The sequence below is a fragment of the Athene noctua genome, chromosome 21 (assembly GCF_965140245.1).
Source record: "Athene noctua chromosome 21, bAthNoc1.hap1.1, whole genome shotgun sequence".
Lineage (NCBI taxonomy): Eukaryota > Metazoa > Chordata > Aves > Strigiformes > Strigidae > Athene > Athene noctua.
The window spans coordinates 2,596,446-2,621,154 of NC_134057.1; the positions used below are offsets into that span (position 1 = coordinate 2,596,446).

The 24,709-nt window shown below is 41.9% G+C and overlaps 1 protein-coding gene across 1 annotated transcript in view; it reads right to left on the minus strand.

Moving 5' to 3' along the window:
* Window positions 1–21,826, minus strand: part of PCDH15 (protocadherin related 15) — a 448,489-nt gene extending 426,663 nt beyond the window's left edge. Inside the window, exon 1 of the mRNA XM_074924175.1 lies at window positions 21,471–21,826. The gene's annotated coding sequence lies outside the window, so the exon portion shown is untranslated. The remainder of the gene's footprint in view (window positions 1–21,470) is intronic.
* Window positions 21,827–24,709: the final 2,883 nt, after the last annotated feature.

Sequence of the window (24,709 nt, forward strand, 5' to 3'; positions counted from 1 at the left end):
TTCTTCTCCTTTCTTCAATGCTAAATAGACAGCCCTACCAAGCCTTACACACCACAGGTGAGGGGGTTTGGAGGGGTTTTGGGGTGTGTGTGTGTGTGTGTGAGGGTGAGGAGGAGGGGGTATAGCTGTCACAGAGGCATATCATTCCCCCATTTGAGGTATTTAGACCTCACTTCATGGCAGGTGCAGGCATCGTCTCACAGAGCCCAGCAGATTCATCTCTAAGGGATACATGTCTGCACTTCAGGTTTGCCTGTTTTGTTCACCGCTCAGTCCCTTCCTAAGAACAGTTTGAGATTCAGTACTGCATTAGCTACAAGGTGATTACAAAATTTCTGCACATATTCAAATGGCTCTAGTTTTAATGTGGCTGAGATGCAACTATGCTGGTAGTATTGTTGAAGGATAAACTTTTAGAACAATGTAAGAATATTATGCTTAAGTCAAGAAAGATGGTTTTTGTATATATTAAATCCAAAGGCATCCCTAATCAGAAGAACCAGTAGGTGGCCTTCTTTGAGCAAGGACATCCCAGAGCAATTAGACCTTGCAGAGGGCACACTGCCAACTTAGCAAGCAAACTCAAGGTCCCTGTATCCTTAGCTGAACTACCCTCATTATAATACTAAAAATCATGCCTATATGGCATGATATAAAAATCATAACCTACACCTATAGGTCAAGAAGAGCCTTGCCCAGGTGAAGACCCTTCCCCTGAACATGCAGAGAAGTATTGTATCAGCAGTATTATAATTGTATGTAAATTACTAACCAATCATCAAAGAGAGTTGGACTTGGAAAATTACTAACTCTGCAAATTTTGTGTATAAATACAGCGTGGGAAGTCCCGTTGATGTGCTTGATTTGTGGGAAATCACCAAGCATCTAGGCTTGTTCAACCCTGAGATAAATAAGCAATGTCTCTCCTGAGCGTGTGATGACTGCACACTGGGCGACAAATCTGCTTTTTGGACAATGGTATGAAATATGGAACTATAGTTTTTTTATAGACTATGTGAGTTCTTTTTAAAAAGAACTTTAAAACCTGCAGAAACTGACCAAGGAAGTTTGATTAGGAACCAGAAGAATCAACTCTCAGCAGACAAAAAAACAAACTGACAAATCGTCTGTCCAAAAAATGGATGGATGTCTGTGAAACACAAAACTTTAATGCTGCTTTGGCAGTGTTAAAAGGCACGGAGGGCAACCTTACCTTTAAATTCACACTCTGGCTTGTCCCCAAAGTCTTTTAAACCATCTTGTTGGTTTTATATCAAGAAGACAAGATAATTGCTATGACAAATGGCAACATTTAAATTTTCAAGATTAATTCACTCATAAGCACATCACCTGTCTGCCACTTCACTCCCACATGAAGTCTGAGACCTTAAAGTGCCTGAATTTAAGTGAAGCTTTGTTACACCTTTGTATACAGCTCCTATTTCACTCTAAACACTCTGTGGTAAAAGGCCGAGGGAACAATCTTCACCTTTTCCCTCAGCCATATTTACTATATAAAAAAAACCCAAGAATTGCCTCTTTGGCTGTCATGTATTTCTGGCCTAATCCATGCTGGAAAACATTGCCAGAATTCAAGAGATTAATTCTTCTGCAAGTAAGGCTCATACATTTATTCTAGTGAAAAGCATGCACAAAGCAATTTTATCTGGATTTCCCAAATATGCCTACATAATATCCATGCAGCTAACTACTGCTGAGGGTTTGATGGGAATGGGGACCATTCTCTAGAAGCAATGAGTTCTGGAACTTTTACTTTCATGAAAATGCTGGTATTTAATTTATTGTCATTTCTGAGTAATCAAGTATTAGAAATGCTTAGAAGCAGCTGGTGGATCTTAAGACCTCAGAAACCAAAGAAGAGCCCCAAAAGAGTCCTTACCAGAACCCCCAGGCAATTTGGCTTTCATTTGGAATTTGTCAATGCATAGCTTAGAATTGTTGAGTTTCCCCGAGGTTAAAAATTCTGCCAAAAATACAAGAATAAAAAGCAGGATTTGCAGACGGCAAATGCCAAAACTGTAACTCTTGAAAACTTGTAATTTGTTTCTTTCTAGCCTTTGAGAATTAATGGGATTATTAAATGCAATATATCAAGAGAGAGAAAAGTTTAAGCCTTCATTAATTTATGGAACAACTGATTAAGCAATATTGCCCATGTCACTCTATAGACTAAAACTACCTGTACTAAAAGAGTCATAAACTGAGGTCGCTGTCAATCACACAGCATAGCTAGGTTTTAAGACATATTTTCCACATCAGTGCCTAAAAGCAAGACAATAGCAACCTGTTAAATGACTGTAGTTTAAAAGACTTGAGATTAACCTAGCATACCTGTAAAGAATCTAAAGCTGAATGCAACCCTATCCCCACCTACTGGGCAATGACCAACGGGCTGGGTCAGTCAAGAAAAAATTCATGTGACATTTGGTGATGAAGACTCTGACAGTCTCTAAAACAATGGATTATGATGTGCAATTTATATCAGCATCAACCACTCATGAAATGGGAATGCAGTCAAAAAAAATCCCTGATACTTTGAAAAGGCAAAACCAGGAGTGAAATTAGTGGCACTCCAAGTGATTTGGCTCACTTACAGCTCCAAAGCACTTTGCAGCAACAACTCCAATAACCCAACTGGAAACAAGCTGAGCAGCACCTGAAGCCCAGCAGTGCACTGTCAGACAACATCTAATACATCTAGTGAAGCTTCAAGACTTCAGGAACAGGCCTATGCCTTTGCAAATTTGTTTTCACAGAGAATATACAGAATTACAAACCAAAACAACCCCAGGCAAAAAAAACAGGGAGTGACCTCAGGGAGGCATCCCCAGGGCAGCGCAGCTGGTGTCACACTCAGTAGCTGGAAATGACTGATAGGAAAGGGAACTTATCTCCCTTACCCAGTTTTTCAAGTCTTGTACTAATGACAGACTACAAAGGCAGCCTGTGGACAAGAGAACTCAAGAATTTACAAACCACCTACTGCAAACACTCCAGGGAACATGCAGCTATCCCTTGGGGTACATTCATCCCTCATGAAAAGAGATCTTTGAGCATCCACTCCAAAATTAGTAGGTACTTAAGTGATCAGGCTCTCAGAATCCCCAAAATAAACACATGCTTCCATGCCCCTAGATCTTCAGCAAAAATTACTGACAAGACAGAATTTTCTGAAGTACCCGTTTCGTATGTGGCACCAACACCTGACCAAACAAAGCCCAACAAAACAAACAAACAAAAAACCACAACAAAAGCCCAAATCAATCCAGTAACAAAACACATAAAACCGTTCCATTGGTTACTAATAGGTTGGGTAAAATATCCCAAAGATGTGCAAGCATTCTCATTTCAAAAAGAAAACACTCTAGCAACAGCAAGCATTCATGGGGTTTATTTATTTTTTTTTTCCTCTTTTTAAATGCAAACCCCACTGCCTGAGAAATATGCGAGAAGTGAGCTTGCTTTTGTGACCCGAGTGTGCAGAGCAGGGGGAACGATGGCTTCTTGCAGTACTATTTGAATACTAATCAGAATTGGAGGGAAGATGAGTGGGAGGATTCACAACTGCAGGCGTAGTATGTGATTAGCAACTGCGATATACTGCACTTGCAGCAGCACTCATTTTTTCAAATAAAAACTAAAATTTAAGAAAGAATGGTGTCAACTGTAAATTTGAGTTAAAGTAACCAAAGGAAGGGAGACTCTATGCTGGAATTTAAACATGACATTACCAGGAATTTAGCCAACTTGCATGCGGAAACTTAGAGGTATGACTGTAGGGAATCGACCACCGAGAGCAGATTTTGAGAGAGACACAAGGGGGAACACAGGTAGATGGTACAGGAGATGGGTAGTGCTTAACCGGGAGTGCAATTTGCACTCAAAGCAAGCCATGAAGATAGCTCGGCTATAAATAGGAGTCTACTGTATATTGCATGAACTGCACACAGCATTGAAATCCTGAAAGGAAGCGCTTGTTGTTGTTTAAAACCATCTCAGGGAGAAAACCTGGGCTGTGCAGAGCAAAGGGAAGAGAGGGGAAAGCAAGACAAAGGGGTAGCATCAGCGTTGCCGTCCTTGCTGTACCCTTCTCATCTTGGGAGAGAGGGTGGGGAGGGGCAGATTAAGTCCACCAAAATAATTTTCATGCAAAAGCAGAAACCACATGCAACAGGAAACAATAAAAGAGAGCATTAGGGAACAGAAGCATTTCCAAATGAGCTTCTCACAGATTGCTGTATAAACCTAACAGGTATATAACAAGGATTTAACAACCTACTTCTTTCACCGTGGGTCACAAAGCCACTTGGCAACGTACGTATACAAGATTTACTCAGTTACTTCATGTATATACTGAACATAGTGCTTTGAACAACACATATTGCCTTAAAAATATATATCAAATTTTCTCAGAGCTACAGAGCATGAAATTGCAATGGGAATATCTGAAAGCAGATCGTGAGACTACAGAACACCTCATTTTTCTAGGCAAGAAAACAAAACTCTATTGAAAGGAATCATCAAACTGTAACACAAAATGATTTCTGATCTAATTTAAAGGATTACCTAAAAACCTAAAAATCTCTGATTATAATTAGATAAACGGCCTACTCAGATTGATTAAGCTTGTCATTTACAGCAAGAGCACACATTCCTCTACTCTAAAAAGAAAGAAGAATGCTCAGCTGGAATATTCTTCCACTGAGAAACACCAGTTAGTCAAAGCTAAACACCGTATAGAAAGTGCATTTTCAACACATGGATACCATTGAAGTATTTTAAATTGTCCTGAAAAGGTGTTTTTGCAAAGTACTGATTTATCTTCCTCACATTTAAAAAAACTCTTCCTTTTCCAACCCCCACTTCTAACTAGCACTGTTTTCCCATCCCACATGTACAGACAGGCTGAAAGCAGGACTAGGTTATTTCTTCTAGAAGATACTGCCATGCTGCATCTCTTTCATCAACATGTCCTGCTAATTTTAGTAAGGAGCAAACAAGCAACTGTGGGAACAACAACAAACAAAGAACATCCACTTAGCTGTCACCTTCACAGAATGACAGAATCATCTCTCTTGGAAAAGACCTTGAAGATCCCCCAGTCCAACCATGAACCTCACCCTGACTGTTCCCCAACTCCCCCAGATCCCTCAGCGCTGGGTCAGCCCGACTCTTCAACCCCTCCAGGGATGGGGACTCCCCCCTGCCCTGGGCAGCCCATTCCAACGCCCAACAGCCCCTTCTGCAAAGAAATGCTGCCTAATATCCAATTTAAACCTTCCCTGGTGCAATTTGAGGCCAATCCCTCTTGTCCTGGCGCTGGCTCCTTGGCTCCAGAGACTCATCCCCCCTCTCTGCCCCCTCCTGGCAGGGAGTTGCAGAGGGCCAGGAGGTCTCCCCTCAGCCTCCTCTTCTCCAGACTGAACCCCCCCAGTTCCCCCAGCCGCTCCCCAGCAGACCTGTGCTCCAGACCCTGCCCCAGCTCCGTTGCCCTTCTCTGGCCACGCTCGAGTCATTCAATGGCCTTTTTGGGGTGAGGGGCCCAAAACTGAACCCACTCAGCGAGGGGCGGCCTCACCAGTGCCGAGCCCAGGGCTCAGATCCCTTCCCTGTCCCTGCTGGCCACGCCAGTGCTGACACAAGCCAGGATGCCGTTGGCCTTTTTGGCCCCCTGGGCACACTGCTGGCTCCTGTTCAGCTGCTGTCAATCACCCCCCAGGTCCCTCTCTGACTGGCAGCTCTCCAGCCACTCCTCCCCAGGCCTGTAGCCCTGCTGGGGGTTGTTGTGGCCCAAGGGCAGCCCCCGGCATTTGCCCTCAGTGAAACTCCCCCAGTTGGGCTCAGCCCATCGCTCCAGCCTGTCCAGGTCTCTCTGCAGCCTCCCTGCCCTCGAGCAGATCTACATTCCCACCCAAATGACTCCACTTGACAGATTCCAGTTTCCACTCAACTCTTAACACCTCAAATATTTTCATCATCCCCAGACAATTCCTCAGAAATACAAATGCCAGCTCCTCCCCTTGCTTTCTGCTGGAGCGTTCCCATCCTCAGCAGCTTTGGAGAAAAGCAGCAGAAGAAGAAAAATGTAGGCACATCATTGCCAGCCATAGATTGCATTGTATGTACATGTTCTACTAAAGCCATCATGAGGATATGTGTTATTTTCATTAAAATTCTGAAAATGACCAAAAAAATATACAAAAAATATTTTCTGTACAGTTTATGGACTTAGTGCCACTACCATCCTCTATAAATATCCATACATGTGACTCCAGGCCATTTCTTCAACAACCAGGGAAAATCCTCTGATGAAATCACCATGCAAACATTGCAGATGTGTACAGACATCTTCAGCTGAAAGTTGATAGACACAACTGACATGCCAGAAACAAGCAAGGAAGCATTCCCATTCCTCTAAAGGATATTTAGTTGTATTTCAAAAAACCCCTTAAGAATCCAAAAAGAAAAAGTAGTAATGTATCAAAAATGCTGAGATGCAAAAGCAAGAATCATATTGTGAGTTACACTAGCACAGAGTTTGGATGAGATGAGACAGGATGCCAGGACACCGAAACCATTAACATATGCATAATGCCATAAATTCTGAGAAAACCCGTGCTTTTGAAATGAAAGATTGCTATTTCTTTTAAAAGGCTAGAGGCTCTATAAAGCTTTAGGATCAGCAACCTGTAGTTACTGGCTTCTTGGCAATTTTTAAATTTATTGACATTGAGAACAACTGCACAGGACTCCTTAAAAAAATAAGACCCATCCCGTCACATCTTGCCCGGAAGAGTATGATTCTTCAGTTTGCTTGTCTGTGTTAGACAAAACATCAATAGCTGCAATAACAAAGAGTTATTTTGGGAGCAATGCCTTATCTCTTGGGTACAGTAAGTGGAATGATTCACAGTAGCATAACAGCTTTGAACCACTCATGGGGCCAGTCAGTTATCCTAGACCTATCCTTTTAACACAGAAACCCCCAGCCTCTTCCCCCTCCCCAAAACCCTAAAAAAACTTAAGCACAATACATGCAGTGTGCTTAGCACAGAATAAACTACATTTCACGGTACTTACTATAAGATGTAATTTTAAAACAATAATATTAAAGTATGCTAATAACCTATGTAAGACATCTGAGCAAAAAACCTGCATCCCTTCTCTACAATGACTTATGAAATACTCTTCCTATCTTTGTTATGAGAAGAAAGCTTGTTCTTAGATTTGTTGGCCTTTCAAACCCTTGCTAAAGCACCTTTTCTACATCTATTTTATAAATTTTGATCACAGAATATGACTAAATAACTGTAATCAGAAATGTATATCAAGAGTACGATACATAAGAAAAACCTACAATTTTATTGGCTCTTCCTTTCCCATAAGCTCATACTTATTCCTATATATTCTCAAGCCTTCAATATAATTAAAAATCATTGTGTTGTATTTCAAGGAATTTGTCTATTTAATTATATTCTACTGTCAGTAATTGTGCAAAAGGGGAATAACTTTTTTTTTTAAGCAATAGCAGTAATTGTTCCAAAATCCTCTTCTGGAGAGCAACAGATGTTATGCTACTTCCTGCAACCCACATCTTGCAAGAAATACAGTTTTCCTGGAATTTTACAGAGCTTATTAGTACCAACATGCAGAATGCAACTCTCCTCTTTCTCAAATACCTGCTAGAAAATATGACCAATTTCTTGCTTACAACTGTGACAGAAAACCAATACTGGTAAAAATTCCCCTTCCACCAAACACAAAGAACACTCCAGTTCCCAAATTCTTCTCAAGAGAGTAGGGCAAGACATCCAAACACCAGATGAAGAAACTGTTAGAAGGACTGAGTAAGAAGCAGCGATCGCATGGCACTAAACAGGCAAAAAAAAGCAGTGGGTATATCACACCTTTTCAAGAGAGAGATGGGTGCAACAATGAATGGTTTGATACTTAAATTCCCTGGAGAAGCTATTCTCTCTTTAAGGCAGGAGTGAATCCAGATGTTTTACATAGGTTCTTTCTTATATCAGCCAGGCTGTATATAAAGGGAAATTAATTTATATATATAATAATAGTATATTTTACAAAACATTTGCTATTACTGAAAAGAAATATATCACATATTTTAACTCTAATTCTTAGAAATCACTAGAGTACTCAAAGTCAGCTAATTTGGCTCAATAGCATAGATGTATTTAAAACCTATTTAAGCATCGTTTCAGTTACCCACAGACAAGAGTAAAAAGATAAGCATGCATTATACATATTAGACACTAAACATTGAATAGCTCTTCCATTTCTCATATTAACACAGTCAATACATTCAAAGAAATTGCATTAAAAGGATAATATATTGCTCCACAACGTAGCGTGAACTTTATGACTTTCTTGTTATTTTCAAAACAGATTATGAAACAAGATCATTCAAATTAAGGGCGATTCCCATCTAGATTCCAACATCCACAAAGTGCCAAATTGCTTTCCTCACGGCATTCTTGTGGAAGAATAAAATGCATTCAACTGGCCCAGCCTGCTTTTGTGTTTATTCACAGGTTTTACTTCTTCCTCCCCCTCATCATCATCTATATCCTCCTTTTCCTCCAACATGACTTATCTTTGCATATCCTTCTCATTCCTTTCATATCTATTAGCCTTCCCTTCATGTTCTGCTTTCCTTCAATCCAAATCTTTGCAGAGCCCTCTTCAAGAAAATATGAAGAAAAAAAAAAAAAACCAAACCAGATCCTTTTCTCAACATGCAGCTTCCTGAAAAAAAGGATTTGAGGTCATAACTAACAGAAACTAAGGACCTCCTGGAAAGCAAACACACCAAGTCCATGGAAAATGCAGCATATGTGTCCAGTACTTGCAATGACACCTACAGACCACAGAGATCTTCATCAATCCACTGTTTCATATTCAATCTGATCAAAAGTATGAAAAAAACCCACTGAACTGCATTAAACTGTCATATTGCCCAATGAACCTAGTCCAAGATACTGAGGAGCTGATCTGGATTCTCCACAAAACAGTTCCAGAAGCTCTGACTCAGAAGACAGGCACAGATAAGATTTCTACATTCATACTGCTGGAGGCCTCATCACTTTTTTATATTTTTCAATGTATTTTGATATATTTCAAGGTACCGTTAATTCCCTCTGGTTATTTGGAGAGAAATGGTGCAGCACTGCAGTAATTCCACCTAGTCTCTCCTAAAAGATGCAATGAATGCGGATCCTGATCCCCTAGAGTTTGCTTTCGGAGAGATGGATCTGCCGTCTTTCAGCTCCCTTGGCCATTGTAGCTTAGCCATTCAGCTCCCTTGGCACAGCGAGAAATCAGAGGTGGAGATGCCAGCATGATGATGGCAACTCCCTATATACCTCTCTGCTGCACAGCGAACAGAAAAATCTCAGTGCATTTCCCGGATCCTGGAAGAAAAGGAGCTGTCTAAAGCACAATATAGACAAAGCAGTGCTGGCAAAATAGGGGGGAAAATGCTTGTAAAGAAGCGCCATCCCCTTCTCCTGTTGAAAATGCATAGTACCCTGTTCAGCTAACACACGCAATATCTCAGATGATCTCACCCTTCACAAAGGTCATGTGAATAACTAGTGCCACTAATGATAATCTCTTTGCTTCTAGCACCAGGAAGAGGCTTTGGCCATATTCTCACTTCTAGACTGGAAGGGTATAATTCTGAAGAACAATCAAAGGACAGACCTAATGGCTCATCTATTACAAGATGCAACTTGATTTGAACCACAAGGCCATTGACTCTGGTCTTCCCATTAGCTTTAACTACTACCAGCAGGTTCTCGGCTCCAATCACCAGAAAAACTAATGAACCACACTTAAGCTGCAGTAAAGATGACTTCCAGATCAGTTATGACAAGCATTAAATGCTAAGGAACTACAGACAAAGCCCCCCCCACAATCCAGCTGGCCTGGCTGAAGAAAATCTTTTCAGAGGACACCACACCAAAAAAAAATCCTCTCCTCTTCTACCACTGGAAAGAACAAACCTGTTCCACCTGGTGCAGTGATGTTCTGTCTATCCAAGCGCCTCCAACACACATTTATTCAATCCTTAGAAATCGAACTTACAAATACCCCAAGCTGTCCAGTAGTATGACAACATATCTGTGGGATATTCTGGTAACAGTGACAGCCTTATTACATGGACTCAGGAGACTCTACTGTGATTTTGGCAGAGCAGTATTAAATGTGCAAGTTTAACTAGCCAGTTACAACAGGAGAAACTCCTCCTTCTACATAAACTAATACTTTCAAAATATGTTACTGAAGTTGGTATTATAGTGCTTTGAAAAAATGGTCACTGTATTTCTCCAAAATAAGTACAAGAATACTGATAGTAAAGATACTTTTTTCAACTGCTATCATCTTAGAGGACATACCCTTAGCCGGCTTTGAATAGAAGAGTATTCTGAGTAACTCAAATATCTGACTGTAAAGTGTAAGGTCTTGAATAAACTCCTTCCAAATATTAAAATAAAAGGAAGTCTTTCTCAGACAAATAATCCATACGGATTCAGTGATCCAGAATCAGAAAAATGCCACTTGGCCACCTCTCTAAAATAACAGGGAAAGCATTCATTAGCTGGACTTACTATTACCATGATGCAGTTCATTAAGTATGCTGCTTTCTTCGTTCGTACAGGAAACTGTTTATAATTCTGCTGGACGTGCTCAAGCTTCCCTTTCACTAGGGTTGGAAATGAAAGAAACTTCCAGATAATGCAAGCCAAACATCTGGCACATTCAGAAAACACTTGCATCCTAATGATGGTGGGAGAAGTAATATCTCTCATCAGTTCATTTCATAACAATCACGTAGGTTGTGTGGTGAGATAGTAAGTACAGAAACCTTTCTTCACCCCCCATCAGGCACGCAGATTTGTCTCATTTTTTGTGCATATCTACTGACACCCCAGATGTTTGCAAACTAGAAACCAAAAACTACATCAGCACTGCTACTACTTACTGATTTTGCATTCCCACAAGTCTGTTGAAGTTAAGACACATTTTTCACGGGTTATATGTAAATGTTTGCCCCAAGAAACAAACCAAGAATCTGACTTGCGATCCAAGAGGCACTTCAAATCACGCAAAGCAAGAGTTAGACATTTGCTTGTGCTACCAACGATGCTCAAGCTTCACACACTGATGCACGAGCCATGGCAGAGGCTTTGGCACTACCTGCCCCTCAGAAAGCACTCGGTGCTCCAAAGTGCAGCCGGTACTGTTGTGAAACCTGCTCAAGCGCCGGTACTTCATGTAGGGGAGAGGTGTGACTGCGCCCAGGGCAGGGGATACTGAAAGCAGACCCAAGGGGATACTGCAGGCAAGCTGCAGAAAACACTATAAACCCTGCACCCACACAGGGTGGTTCAGGTGCCAGCGAGCTGAAAGTTCCCTTTTGGCTCTGCTACAGGTGGGCACGATCAAGTCAGGGCTCACAACTCGCCATGACCCCACAGGAATATTGAGAAGCCGCTGCACTCGATCCAGAGGGGTAAAGCCAGTCCCCCTCAGCAAGGCTACTAAGACCCAGACCAGCATATAAAAGGTAGTATTGCTGCTGAAGAGGGGTGCAGACAGAGGTTGACAACATGCCGGGGATGCAATGCCCACTAAAATGAACAGCAACCCCACTCTAAAGAGGGTGACCATCCCTACCAGGGAGAACAGCTCTTTGAAGTGCAGGGGGGAGGCCTTGGCAGGAAGAACGAGCAGCTCCAAGTGTCCCTCGGTATAAGGAGCACCAGCAGACACTGCTGATACCCGTGCTCACAGCAAATACGGTGTTAATTTGGATTTGCTGAGAGGTAGCCATCTTCATAAGTCTTCCCGGAAAAAACGGTTGGGGAAAAAGGAATGTGAGGGCTTTGTCCCACTATTAGGCTAGTAGAGAGGATGAAGAGCAATAGGGACAGGAACTGGAAGGGTTCACCAGAGAGCGAGCAAGCACTTACCTCCGGGGCCTCATTACTGCCTCTTTGTATCATCTACATGTGTGCAGTACCTGGAAATTGCCACAGCTGACCCAGCTCCTGTTGCAGCACAAGACACCCCTTCTGAAGGTCTCTAACTCTTCACGGGCCATGGCACAGAGGCTGTCCCAGGACAGGAGGCAGGTGTAACCCAGTGGCTGTGGCAACTGTTTGAGCCATGGGCTAGAGAAGTAAACATTTGCAGGGAGTCTCACAGACCCCACAGTGCAAATCTCAACCGAGAATGGTCTTTCAACAGAAAAAATACCTGGCAGGCAGTTAATTCCAGTTAATGCAACACTATGCTGTCTGGCTTTATCGAACAGGGTATATAAAAACCACCTGCAAATGAACAGAGCAGTTTCATATAATACAGAGGGAGTAAAACAGCTTTTAACTGGGGTTACAGCTACCTGAACAGAGACATCTCCAAGGTATACTACACGTAAGTGTTTTGCATTGAGCTAAGTTAGTGTGAGTAGGGAAAAAGAAAGAAGTTACACCAAAACATAAGCAACAGGTCCACCCACATCATGGTTGGTGTTGCATTCTCAGGTCTCTGATGTTGATCCAAGGCCAAAACAGTGCTAGATCTTGGTTCAATCAATCATCTTTTCTCCGGAGAGCTCTGTAAGCACTAGCAGCAGCCTTGAGCTATGTCTAGTGTGCAACTCATCAGCTGAAACAAGTGTAGTAATAACCATGGTTTGCCACGGCTCATAAATTGCAGTGTGGACTCCACTTCCCAGCTGATGCTGGGAAATCCAGGAGATTCTAAGCTATTAAATTTGAAGCAGGGCCATAACTTCTTACCCTGCTCCCTCCCTTTAAGGAAAGCATTGCTATGGTGTGTTCTTCAACATTCAAGTAAGCCAGAACCATTCAGGAACAAAGAATAGGAGTCAAGGTTAACAGAGAAGCATGTCTTTTTAACTTGTTTACAGGCATGCTTGGGACAAGCAAGTGTACTAGACTTTTGGCTGCATTTCAAGCAGTGTGTGTAGCATAAAGATTCCCTTGCAAAAGCAACACTAAGGTCCACCTTAGCTGTTCAGAAAACAAACTGGACACTGCAGGGGATTGAGGGGTCACAACAGTACAAATTAAACAAGACTCTAATGGTCGAGCAGATGCAGACTAGCACATTCACATCTTGCTTCCACCAGGCACAGCAGTGCAATTTCTATCACAGAATCATCTCTCTTGGAAAAGACCTTGAAGATCCTCCAGTCCAACCACTAACCCCACACTGACTGTTCCCAACTCCACCAGATCCCTCAGCGCTGGGTCAGCCCGACTCTTCAACCCCTCCAGGGATCCCGGGGACTCCCCCCCTACCCTGGGCAGCCCATTCCAACGCCCAACAGCCCCTTCTGCACAGAAATCCTTCCTCAGAGCCAGCCTGACCCTGCCCTGGGCAGCTTGAGGCCATTCCCTCGGGGCCTGGCGCTGGCTCCTTGGCTCCAGAGACTCATCCCCCCTCTCTGCCCCCTCCTGGCAGGGAGTTGCAGAGGGCCAGGAGGTCTCCCCTCAGCCTCCTCTTCTCCAGACTGAACCCCCCCAGTTCCCCCAGCCGCTCCCCAGCAGACCTGTGCTCCAGACCCTGCCCCAGCTCCGTTGCCCTTCTCTGGCCACGCTCGAGTCATTCAATGGCCTTTTTGGGGTGAGGGGCCCAAAACTGAACCCACTCAGCGAGGGGCGGCCTCACCAGTGCCGAGCCCAGGGCTCAGATCCCTTCCCTGTCCCTGCTGGCCACGCCAGTGCTGACACAAGCCAGGATGCCATTGGCCTTCTTGGCCCCCTGAGCACACTGCTGGCTCCTGTTCAGCTGCTGTCAATCACCCCCCCAGGTCCCTCTCTGACTGGCAGCTCTCCAGCCACTCCTCCCCAAGCCTGTATCAAGCTAGCACAAACTCCCCTAGGTCTGAAAAAGCATCCACATCCCTTCATTGCCGTACCACATTTCTCACACCCCCTCACATGTTAGTTTGCTGTGAAGTGTGTTATACAGAGCGTCTCACCTGTCAAGGCCTCACAACATTCATCATTTGGGTAAGTAGCAGCTCTTACATTTTGCTCAGGACAGATTAAACTTCTATATCCATGCACAGATGCCCTAACAGGATGAATCAATTCAACACTGCACAAGATATCTATACTCCAGGTCCATCTTAGGAAGAGTCATCTCCACCACAAACAGCAGTTTCGAAGCCACTTCACTACATACTTGGTTCAGAAGTACAGAAACAGAATGAAGATTTTGTCTAGCTTGCTTCCTACAAGTTTCATGGCTTCAGAGGTAGGTCAGGTTGTTTTTGTGACTTCAGACCATGAATGGTAAGCTGTCCAACTCAGGAAGAACAGCCCTGAACAGCTCTTTAACCGATTTACGAAGAATCTAGGCCAGCATGGTGTAGTGAGCTTATCTGGTTAACAGTGATTTCAAACGTGCAGCACTACAGTCCTTGCTCAGGATACATCAAAGCATGCAGAAAGCTGAACCCGAGACACAGAAGTGGTGGCAAATATACAGTTATTCTCAATACACAGTATCTCTAAAGCAAATGCTCAGCAGGTCAAGCAGGGAACTTCTAAAATAGAATCCCCAAAGCATCAAGTATGCTGGAAAGTCATTATAAAACTGTTAAAGGAAGGATACAGTGTGAAAGTACATCACCAAATTAAAATTAAGTGTCGGTTATTTATGAACCAAGGGCGTAAATTTATGGACCAAGAAGAGCTCTCTATCCCATCATCGGTTTCTGACCTGTTGTGTCAAACAGCAGCTGTTTTATTTGGCTGTTCCCTGGTCTGTGAGAGCTGTGATTATGACTGTACTCAAGGTGGGAGTACAGTGACTTCTCCAATTTTTACTGTCTGCTAACTTGTGATCAGAGTCCACTTTCCCAGCACCAGCAGTGTAGCAGGTCCGGGATGCACCTTCACAGCTCAAAACCATGGGATAACTTTGCAATGACACTAGAAGACAGTACCCCCCACATACCTCATTAAGTGTTCCCCCCCACCAAGCTCTTCTACCAGAAGACAGAAATCCCATGGCTGGGACTCAGGGAATGTGCACAAGCTACAGACTGGCTAGATCAGGAACTAGATCTGTGGCTAGATGAGGAACCTAAATTCTGCAACCTAGAAGCATCCTGACCTCAGTACATTCAGAAGCAAACTGTAATAAACCATTTTTGTCCCAGCAAATCATCAGAAATTACATCTCCAATCCTGTCCTAGTTTTAACTCACTCATTTGATAAAAAGTAGTGTAAGTGCTTAAAAATAAAATAAGCATTTATCTAATTTATAATTTAATGTGTATGCTGGGAAGGCAGAGAGTACTACGAAGCAATAGATATTTTTTGGAAATGCAAAAGGTGTTGTAGCATCTCAAATGTCACATAGAAAGTAGATTCATCTTGCACAGCTTCAAAGGCAAAGCCCCGGTGACATTCAAAAGATTCAACAATTTCAGTAGAAAAAGTCATAGTAGAATTTCACTTTACAAAAGGTGTGTGATATTGAAGACGGCTACAACATTTCAAGAGATATTCTGTGCTTTAACAGAGATTGCAATTATTTCTGTATATTGCAATACAAAGGTTTGCTTCTTAAAAGCCCAGATTTTAGACTAGATTTTTGCACTGACACTTTGCAGATATTTCTCCATCAAATCAACAGCTAGCATCTCTCTGTGCATGAACTTGCTGGCAACTTAGCTGCTGGCTACTGTTCAGTGACAGAGAAGGTCCACTCAGCAAAGTAGAACTTGCATTAAAACAAGTGGGACAGCACCAAAACAAGGACTGGAGCAAAGATAAATCGACTGCTGAAGCACATACCCTGAATACCTCAGATGGGACAGAATTTACTATATACATATGTACAGACGTTACATGTGTGTCTGGAGAGAGAGAGCGCACTCTCAATCAGTTACAAGCACAACAGCAGTGTGGATGTAAACCCGTGCCACCTGGAAGCACTAAAGCAGAGATCTGAACCTTAAAAACATCATGTTCAATGGACTTCACATCAGGTCCTGACTGAATACATCTGCTGGCTTTCTGGCATCACCTCAGTGTATCCATAAAACAGCACGATGTATATCCAGTTTGTGATCACCCTGTGTTGGGGAAAAGGAAATCTTAAGTATCTTCTCTACAGATGAAACAGAAAACAGTATCGGCAGTGTTTGAAGAAATGCCTTATGAGGAACGCTTCTGCTCTGTCAGGACAAAGCTAACAACTTCCACATCCACTGTTGTCTCTAGATGCAATAACCACTCTGATTATTCAGTTATTTCAACAAAGCATGGTAGCCATAGTTAATGACAGGGTAGAAACACAGATGCTGTTACCACGTCTGGCCTAATTTTGGTCAGAGTTCTTCCCCTAACTGTGGTTGGTTCTCTCAGGGTGTAAAGAGTGGCTAGTAGAAAATAACTTTGCATACAAATGCCAAGAACCTGGGTGACAAAACATGGGTGCAACCAGCTAACTTGATCTTATTTCACCAGACATGAGCAGAGAAGATATTCTTCAAAGGATTTTCTACTTGGGACAGAGATATAGAGCACCATATGTTAAACTTCAATATTGGTTTTGATCAAAATCACTCTGGGAAATGCTGATCCAGTCAAATTGCATTTGACTGCAGTAATGCCAGAAACCTTGAAGGAACACGGAGATTGCTCTATTGTTCTTAAGAGAAGTAAGAACTATATAGAAACTGTGCCACTAGTGGAGAATTTAATTTTCCAGATTAAAAAAAAAAGCAAAGAATACTAATAGCAGTGTAATTTGTATACTCTCACACATGACTGATTCAGCGAATAACCTTTGTAATCTATAAGAAAGAAGGTTAACTCATACTCAATTTTGAGAGTTCACTCACAGAAAATAAACTGGATTTGAATGGTAATAAGCTGATTAAACAAAATAGAAGTACAAACGAAAACAGATTTGTAATTAAGAGCTATCAGCATTTGTTTTGGAAAAAGAAATTAAGGGAACTAACTAGAAAGATCAACTGAATTGAGGAGCTCGGCTGTCTGAACATGAAGGCCTAGAAATCTTCAAATCAGGTATCAAACCTTTCAGTATTTCAAGGAAAAAAGAGGAAGAGAAAGACTTCCAAGAAGAAAAACTCAACGTTTTATTCTGTGTGAATAACCTAACAGTTAGCTACCTCTAACATTAGAAAGCTTTTAATGAAAACATAGAGGTCTTTAAAAAGCAGACAGAATAAAAAGATTGAGGAAAAAAAAAAAAAGTAGTAAGAATTGCTATAACGGAATCTCATTAAGATCTCAATGTCCAAACACAGTATTTTCCCACATTTGATAGCTTTATAAAGACTGTTGGGTGCTCTAAGTAGGTGAGGAACAGGAAAAGAACAACCTGGGTTCCTGTGTGGCGAGAAGGGTATTTTGCAAAGGATAATCTAAGTACCTAAGGAAATTTTTGACCTTATTTTTGGTAAGGGCATTAATGTTTACTATGAGAGGAAGGGGGTGAACAGTGAAGAAAAAAAAAAAAAAAGTACGATACACAAGCATACAAAAGAGGACATCATAAAGTGAAATAAAAACTTTAGGGGCCATGAAACAAGTCAAGCCCAGAGTTTTGAAATAAACGGCACACAAAATTGAACATCACTAAGACATTTAACTAGGATATGCATACAATTAAAGAGTAGGAAATAAATTATTCATGGTTAAAGAGAAGAATTCTCCACAAGCCTGTAAAACTTGCTTCAGTGGCACAGAGACCAAATACACTTCCTTTCAAATTTCCTTCTAAAGACACGAAAGCACTGGAAAAGGTGACCAAGTTTATTACAGGCTTAACACGAGGTAGCTTGTGACATACTAACTTAAGAGATTACTTCATCAGATAACATTCTCCAAATGCTGTAAATCTCATTAATCTGGATCTTAGCAGGGTATTCAGCAGAGTCACATGGGAAACTGTTAGTTAAGCTGCAACTAGCAGAGGAATTTAGAAGGAAGCAAGCATCTGGTTCAAGGGGAGATAACAGAAGTCCTGAAAACTTAAGTGATTATTAGAAGGTCTTAAAAATCAGTTTTGGAAATTAAACATTTCAAAAAATAACTCTGTCGCTAGTATTAGAAACGGGTTGGTAGCACGTAATACTGCAGGGATACAGATATAGGAAGAGAGGACATAGATATTACACAAGAAGTGACTACATGTCCTGAAGAACTGAAGTAACAGAAACAGGATGAAATTCAGTAAGGCACAACTCAAGGTCCTGAGCTAAGGGAGCACATTAAGTTTCCTATATGCTGTGCACTTTCCAGTGAAAACTGCAAAGGAGGAGGACCAGGGAGTTTTTGTTAATTACAACATAATTATAAACCATAAATGTGATCCAGGTGCAAAAAGGCAAATATGATACTTGGATCCAGAACAGACATCTTTCCAACAGGAATGAAAAAGCAACTGATTCACTGAACAACACACTGGTGATGCATACAAATGAATGCCACACACCATTTTGATCACTGCGTTAAAAGATGAATGTTGGATAAAATGATATGCAAAAAAGTCAGCAAAGAAAAATGGAAAAAAAAAAAAAGGATTGTATTTACTCTGGAAATCAAAAGAATCTGAGTAGTCAGGAGCTCCAGATTTCCAAGGGAGCAGCAGTGACAGAAGAACAAAAAACCCCAGCCTTACCCTTGTTTTCAGATGGGCACAGTGAGGGCGCCAGCGATGATGGCATGGTATTGAGGCTGCAGCAGCAAGAACCACAGTTGGAGATACAGACAGTCTTTTCCAACCTGAAGCTCCTAATACACATTTAAAATTATGAACTTAGAGCAAATGGTGCTAAAACTGTCTACCACATCTCAGCCCTGAAAAATCAGTTTCGATATTAAACTATGCAAATGGCCTTGACAACCTCACTCTTTGTGAAAATTTGCTTTTTATTTTCTTTTTTTAAACTTAGTGTTTGTAGATAATGGACATTCATAGACAAAAAAAAAAAAAAAAAAATTTACACACACAATTTTAAAAGCAGAAATGAAGTTTAAAACCGGACACCTCAAACTAAAGCCTGCAGCACACAAGGGAACAATTCTCACTGTATACCTTTAACCCTTATACTTTGACTGTATAGCAAGTAAAGACTAGAACCCAGCATGGCCACTTAATTTTATTTTAAATCTTAACAGCTTAAATTTAATTCATTCCGTATTATTTGAAAGTATTTGTGGGCAAGTGTTTCTTCAGCATAAAGACCTGTCTACTATTCCTAAAAGAGATGTTATTATCAGAGAGTTCCATACACCAGTACATCACTAAGCTCATACAAAAAAAGGAAAAGAAAATAAACAAAAAAACAAAACCAAACAAAGAACGTTGGTGGGTTTGGGTTTTGGTTTTTGTTTTTTTTTTAATGAAAAAGAAAAGCCTCTAACAACCCTCCCCACCTTTTCAAAGAACATTAAAAACTTTGCACCACAATTTTACAGGCGACCGCCCTTCCGGCGAAGCTATTACACCTGAGCAAATGTGACACAAGGTGACAATACAATTATTCCAAACAATGATTTAACACAAGTAGAAAACCATAAAGAAGATATCGAGCCCCAAACTTCTTTTCAGTCTGCATATTCACTCTCCAAGGGTAAGGTGTGAAACACAGCAGTGGGAGCTAACTTTCTTGCTTCAGCAGCTCAGTACAGCAGCTGGGAGAGGAGCACTTCATCCTTTGGCAGAGCAGACCTCTCATTAAATTGCACTCTTATTTCATAGGGTTGCAACTGCAAAGCCATGTGGATTATGTTCCTGAAACCCGAGTACTAACACCGATAGATAAAATGCATCAAATAACCCCTGGCTAACCATTCTTCACCCTCCCCAGGAAAAGAAAACCAAAAGCAATAGTTACATTCAGATAAGAGTAACTGAGAATTCATACACAAAGTCTCAAACTCTCTAAAGCAAGACCCAGTCCTGTAAAAGTGCACAATACATTAATATTAATATCATTAATTATTTACTGTACCTCCTATACTATTAGCTTACCAGCTCCACCAATCAGCTGACTTCATAGGAAGTAGTGAAACGTGGACCTAGAGTTAACCTGACATGGGAACCTGTTATCCTCTGTAACAATATAACACCTCAAATACAGGCGTCCTTCTTGTGTGTACACATACATACACACCTATCCCTTTTGTCTTCAGATGATACATGAAGTATAACAAACTTTGTTTATAGTCCTCCATATTAATTGGAATGCAGTAATCACTTAAATTTACCTTTTTGTTTTGTTTTGTTTAACCTAAAGCAATGTCTTTACGTTGACAGTAGCATTGCAATGAACACTGGGCAAGAAAAATGCAGAAATCCAAGGACAGTAACTAATAAAACAGTAGCATCAGCCAAAATAACACACAAGGAAATTATTTAAAAAAAAAAAAAAAAAAAAAAGAGCGCTATGTGGTGAGAAGAGTTACATATGCAGGATATTCAAGGTATGAAGAAAAAAGTTGACTTTTTTTAAAGTTAATCCTAACTCTGTGAGAAAAAGGAGATGAAGGAGAGACTTAACAGAAAGTGCTAACACAGCATTTACTACTGCACCGTTTAGAGGCATATCAATATTAGCTGTGTACAACCCCTTAAGTTTACTAAGCCTCAACTCTAAAAATGGCAAAAATTAGACAAAATGCTGCTTGACATATTAGCCTGTTACGAGCACTTATCTGAAAATAAATTCCTCTGAGGAAGAGGAGAAGAGTTGTGGAAGCTACACTTCCCAACAAACAGTCATTTCCATCACAAACAATTGAAAAGCAAGTGTTAAGATTTTTTTTCTGTTTCAGTGGAGGGAAACCACAGTGATGGGAAAGACACAGACCTCAGTCTGACAGAGGACATTCTGCATAAATTTAATACATAGTTTTCCTACTGGCTCCCCCCCCCCCCGCTAAATGTAATGGAATGAGGGGTTCATGGTGACATTTTTCTGAACAGATGAATAAACTATTAGTTCTGGGGGCAATTTTACCGTGACTTAATTGTAAGGGAAAGAAGAAAAGCAAGAAGAACAGCAAAAAGAAAAGCAAGAAGAAAAGCAAGAAGAAAAGCAAGAAGAAAAGCAAGAACAGCCAGAAGAACAGCAAGAAGAAAAGCAAGAAGCAAAGCAAGAAGCAAACCCAGCCTGACTCAGGAGTTCAAAGTTTGCTGCTTTAGGTTATGCAGCGTTCTCCCCCGCAGGTCGATGCACAGAGTACCGCCACCAGCTCGCCCCTCTCTGCTTCCAAACTAACCCCGCTAGAACACCGAGCACCGGCCATTCCCGCGCCGCGCACGCATCTGGCATGGAAACAACCCAGGGAGCGGTACCGGCAAGGAAAAAAAAAAATTAAAAATAAATATATATATATACCTTCGCGTATCAGACCAAGACGCCCACAATCGCTCTCCACCTTCTGCTCCGCATCCCAGGCGCTTCAGCTGCCCGAACGGCCGGCGGGGGCTCCGGCAGGGCCCTGCCTGCCCTCTGCCTGCAGCTCCCCGGCACCGGCGCCGGGCGGGCGGGCAGCGGGCGGCAGCGGGCAGCAGCGGGCAGCAGCGGGCAGCGCCGGGCGGGCAGCGCCGGGAGGGCGGGCAGGCAGCACCGGGCGGGCAGGCAGCGGGCAGGCAGCGGGCAGCGCCGGGCGGGCAGCGCCGGCCCCCCCGGGCCCGAGGAACAGGCGGTGCGAGGGGCTGGCGGCTGCCTGCCCCGCCAGCCTTCCCGCAGCTCCCCACTGCTCTGCCCGCCGGCTCAGCGGCCAGGGGAGAGCGGCTTAACGCTTGGTTATGAGCTCATCTGGCAGGACAGGAGTAATCTCTCTGAAGCCCTTCTCAACGCAGCCCGCTGCTAGTTAAGTCTACCTTACCCGAAATACCGGTGCCCGATGCGATTGGCTAATGCGTAAGACGGCAGCATGTTTTGAAAAATACTTCAGCCTTTCATTTATCTTCATTAAATTCAAACAGCATTCATTGAAACTCCCATTTGGAAAAAAAAAAAAAAAACACAAACAACAAAAAACAAACAAAACACCCAATCTGACAGACTCACAACGCAAATCAAGTGAGACTGCACAGGAATCTAATCAAGTTTATTAAAAGTTGAATCATTGATAAGCGCATCTGGGATTTCACACCGAGCACCGACCCTCCCCAGAGCCTACATCTGTAAGCCTGCCTGAATTTGGGTTTAACTTTAAACAAAAACGTCTATAGCTGCAAGTTCAAGCAGGAGCGAGAGAAGCGCAGTTACAGAACTTGCTGTGAAATGGAGAAAGCAGCGACAGTGCTTCGGACCTCGGCGAGGGATGGGCACCAGTTAAATGGGACCAGTCTGGGAATAAAAGCTGGTGATTACCTTCTAAAAGGCTTTTGTGGCCAAAACTTCAGAGGCTCTGGGACCACTTCCTACTGTACTGTTGTCCCTGTTACAAGAAAGTACAATTTTTTCAAAATAAAAGTATTTTTTGGTCAGGGTGCAGAGTGAGACTAAATATAAGCTCACAACAAAAGATTTATATCGTGAAGTAATCTTTGTGAAATAATACTACAGCTTACTTGAAAACCTGTGCTGGGACTAAAATCGCTCATGAGCTCTTTTAAAAAAAATATACAGAACTATTGCAAAACTGTCTAATGCTACTAGTTCTCATTACACAAACCCTCCTTACCAATGAGACTTCAAGTCTTAATTTCTTTCAATAGAAACTCACAAAACTGGAATTGAGACTAATCAGAAAGAGCATTTACTTTGTCCCGTGAGACTAAGAATATTATTGATACCTGAACATTGAAACTCAAAAAAAAAAATTTTATATATATTAAAAAACAGGGTAATAACACTTTCCCAGTTTAGTTTGCTCTACTATCTATGAGTAAGCTTGAGCTTTCCTGTGGCATACACCTGCCCATAGCATAAGCCATAAACAAATATTTCTGTAACAACATTCAGTGCTCACATGTTCTCAAAACACAAGACCAGATCCCATTAAATCAATAGTACAGGATCTTTGAAACAGAATTTTTCTTCCCCCAACAACAAAAGCCTTCCTACAGGCAAAAAGGACTATCCAAGAAGAACTGCCACAGAATGAGCAAAAAGACTTCTCGCTTCAGCACAGACATGTATATTACATATTTTATATTCTACAAGAATGTTATTGTTGTTAGTTTCAAATTTTCTCAGAACATTATCAGAAGGAACTAATTCACCTTATGGTCTACAATACTTGAGTGCTTCGCATAAGGAAGTTATTTTGGAAGTGTGAAAATCTGACAAAAATAACGATGACTGACTTGAAAGGTGCTCATTAATTTCTTTACCTTCTGTGAGGATCCTCTATCTCACCAATAAATATGTCCAAAACATATCCAGGGTCATCATTTGGCGGAGGATTTTCCCTGCAATCAATCGATAAACATGCCAAAGTCTTCTTGAAATGTATTTACGCAGTTATACGGCAGCACAGAGAAGATAAAAATACAATACTGCCAGACTCAGAGGTGTATTCTTCTGCACTTGGGGATAAGGTGTCTGGGAATTAAATTCTGCTTTTGTAAAAAGCAGAAACTAAGGTCCCATTAGAGCCTTGTTTGTTCTTCACTGACCTTATCCCACCAACCATTCCTCTCCTAGGAACAAGTGAAACCACCACTGCCAAGACAGATCTTCTGACATACTGCACAGCTCGTGCACGCCTCTGACTCTGCTCACACTTGGACGGGGGTACAACAGGTTCTTTGGTTTAGACTTTTAAAATATAGACTTGTATAAAGTTACTTCCCATCTTCCAGCTATTTTAAACACCGTATATGACATGAAGATCATTGGAAATTATGGAGCTTGTCCTCCCAAAAGACATTTCTGGGCATATGAAGGAGAAGAAGGTGATTGGGATCAGTCAGCCTGGATTTACCAAAGCTAAATCATGCCTGACCAACCTAACTGTGATAAAATGACAGAAATAGTGAAGTGATAAAAAGTAGATGAGGGGAGAGCAGCTGTCATTTCTCTTGACTTTCTCAAGACTTTCAGCATTGTTGTATCCAGGTGAGGATGGCATGATCCAAATGGGTGAACAATTGAAAAATGGGAGAACTAAAAAACTGGTTGAAAGACGGGGCTCAGATGTGGCAGGAGGAGACACAACAAGCATAGGCTGAAACAATGATATAAGGATATAAGGGATAACTTCCCCACAAGAGCAGAGGCAAGTGGTGCAGCAGGTTGCCTGTGAGGCTGTGCAGTCTCTGTTATTGAAGGCTGTCCTAGTTTGAGCCCAGAGGGCAACAGAGCACCACACAACTGTTCCCTCACTCCTTCCCCCTCAGAGATGGGAAGCAGAAAATAAAACAAAAAGCTCAGTGATTCAGATAAGGACAGAGATGGATGACTCACCAGTTATGGTCACAGGTAAAAGACAGACTCATTTGGGGAAGAAAAAGAATATCAATTTAATTTAAACACCACCACCACCACCACTAATTTATCAATTAGAGAGGAGAGTAAGAAATACAACTACATCTTAAAAAAACCTTCCCCCCACCCCTCCTTTCTTCCCGAGGTCAGCTTTGCTCCCAGTTTCTCTCCCTCCTACCCCCCAGTGGGAGGTT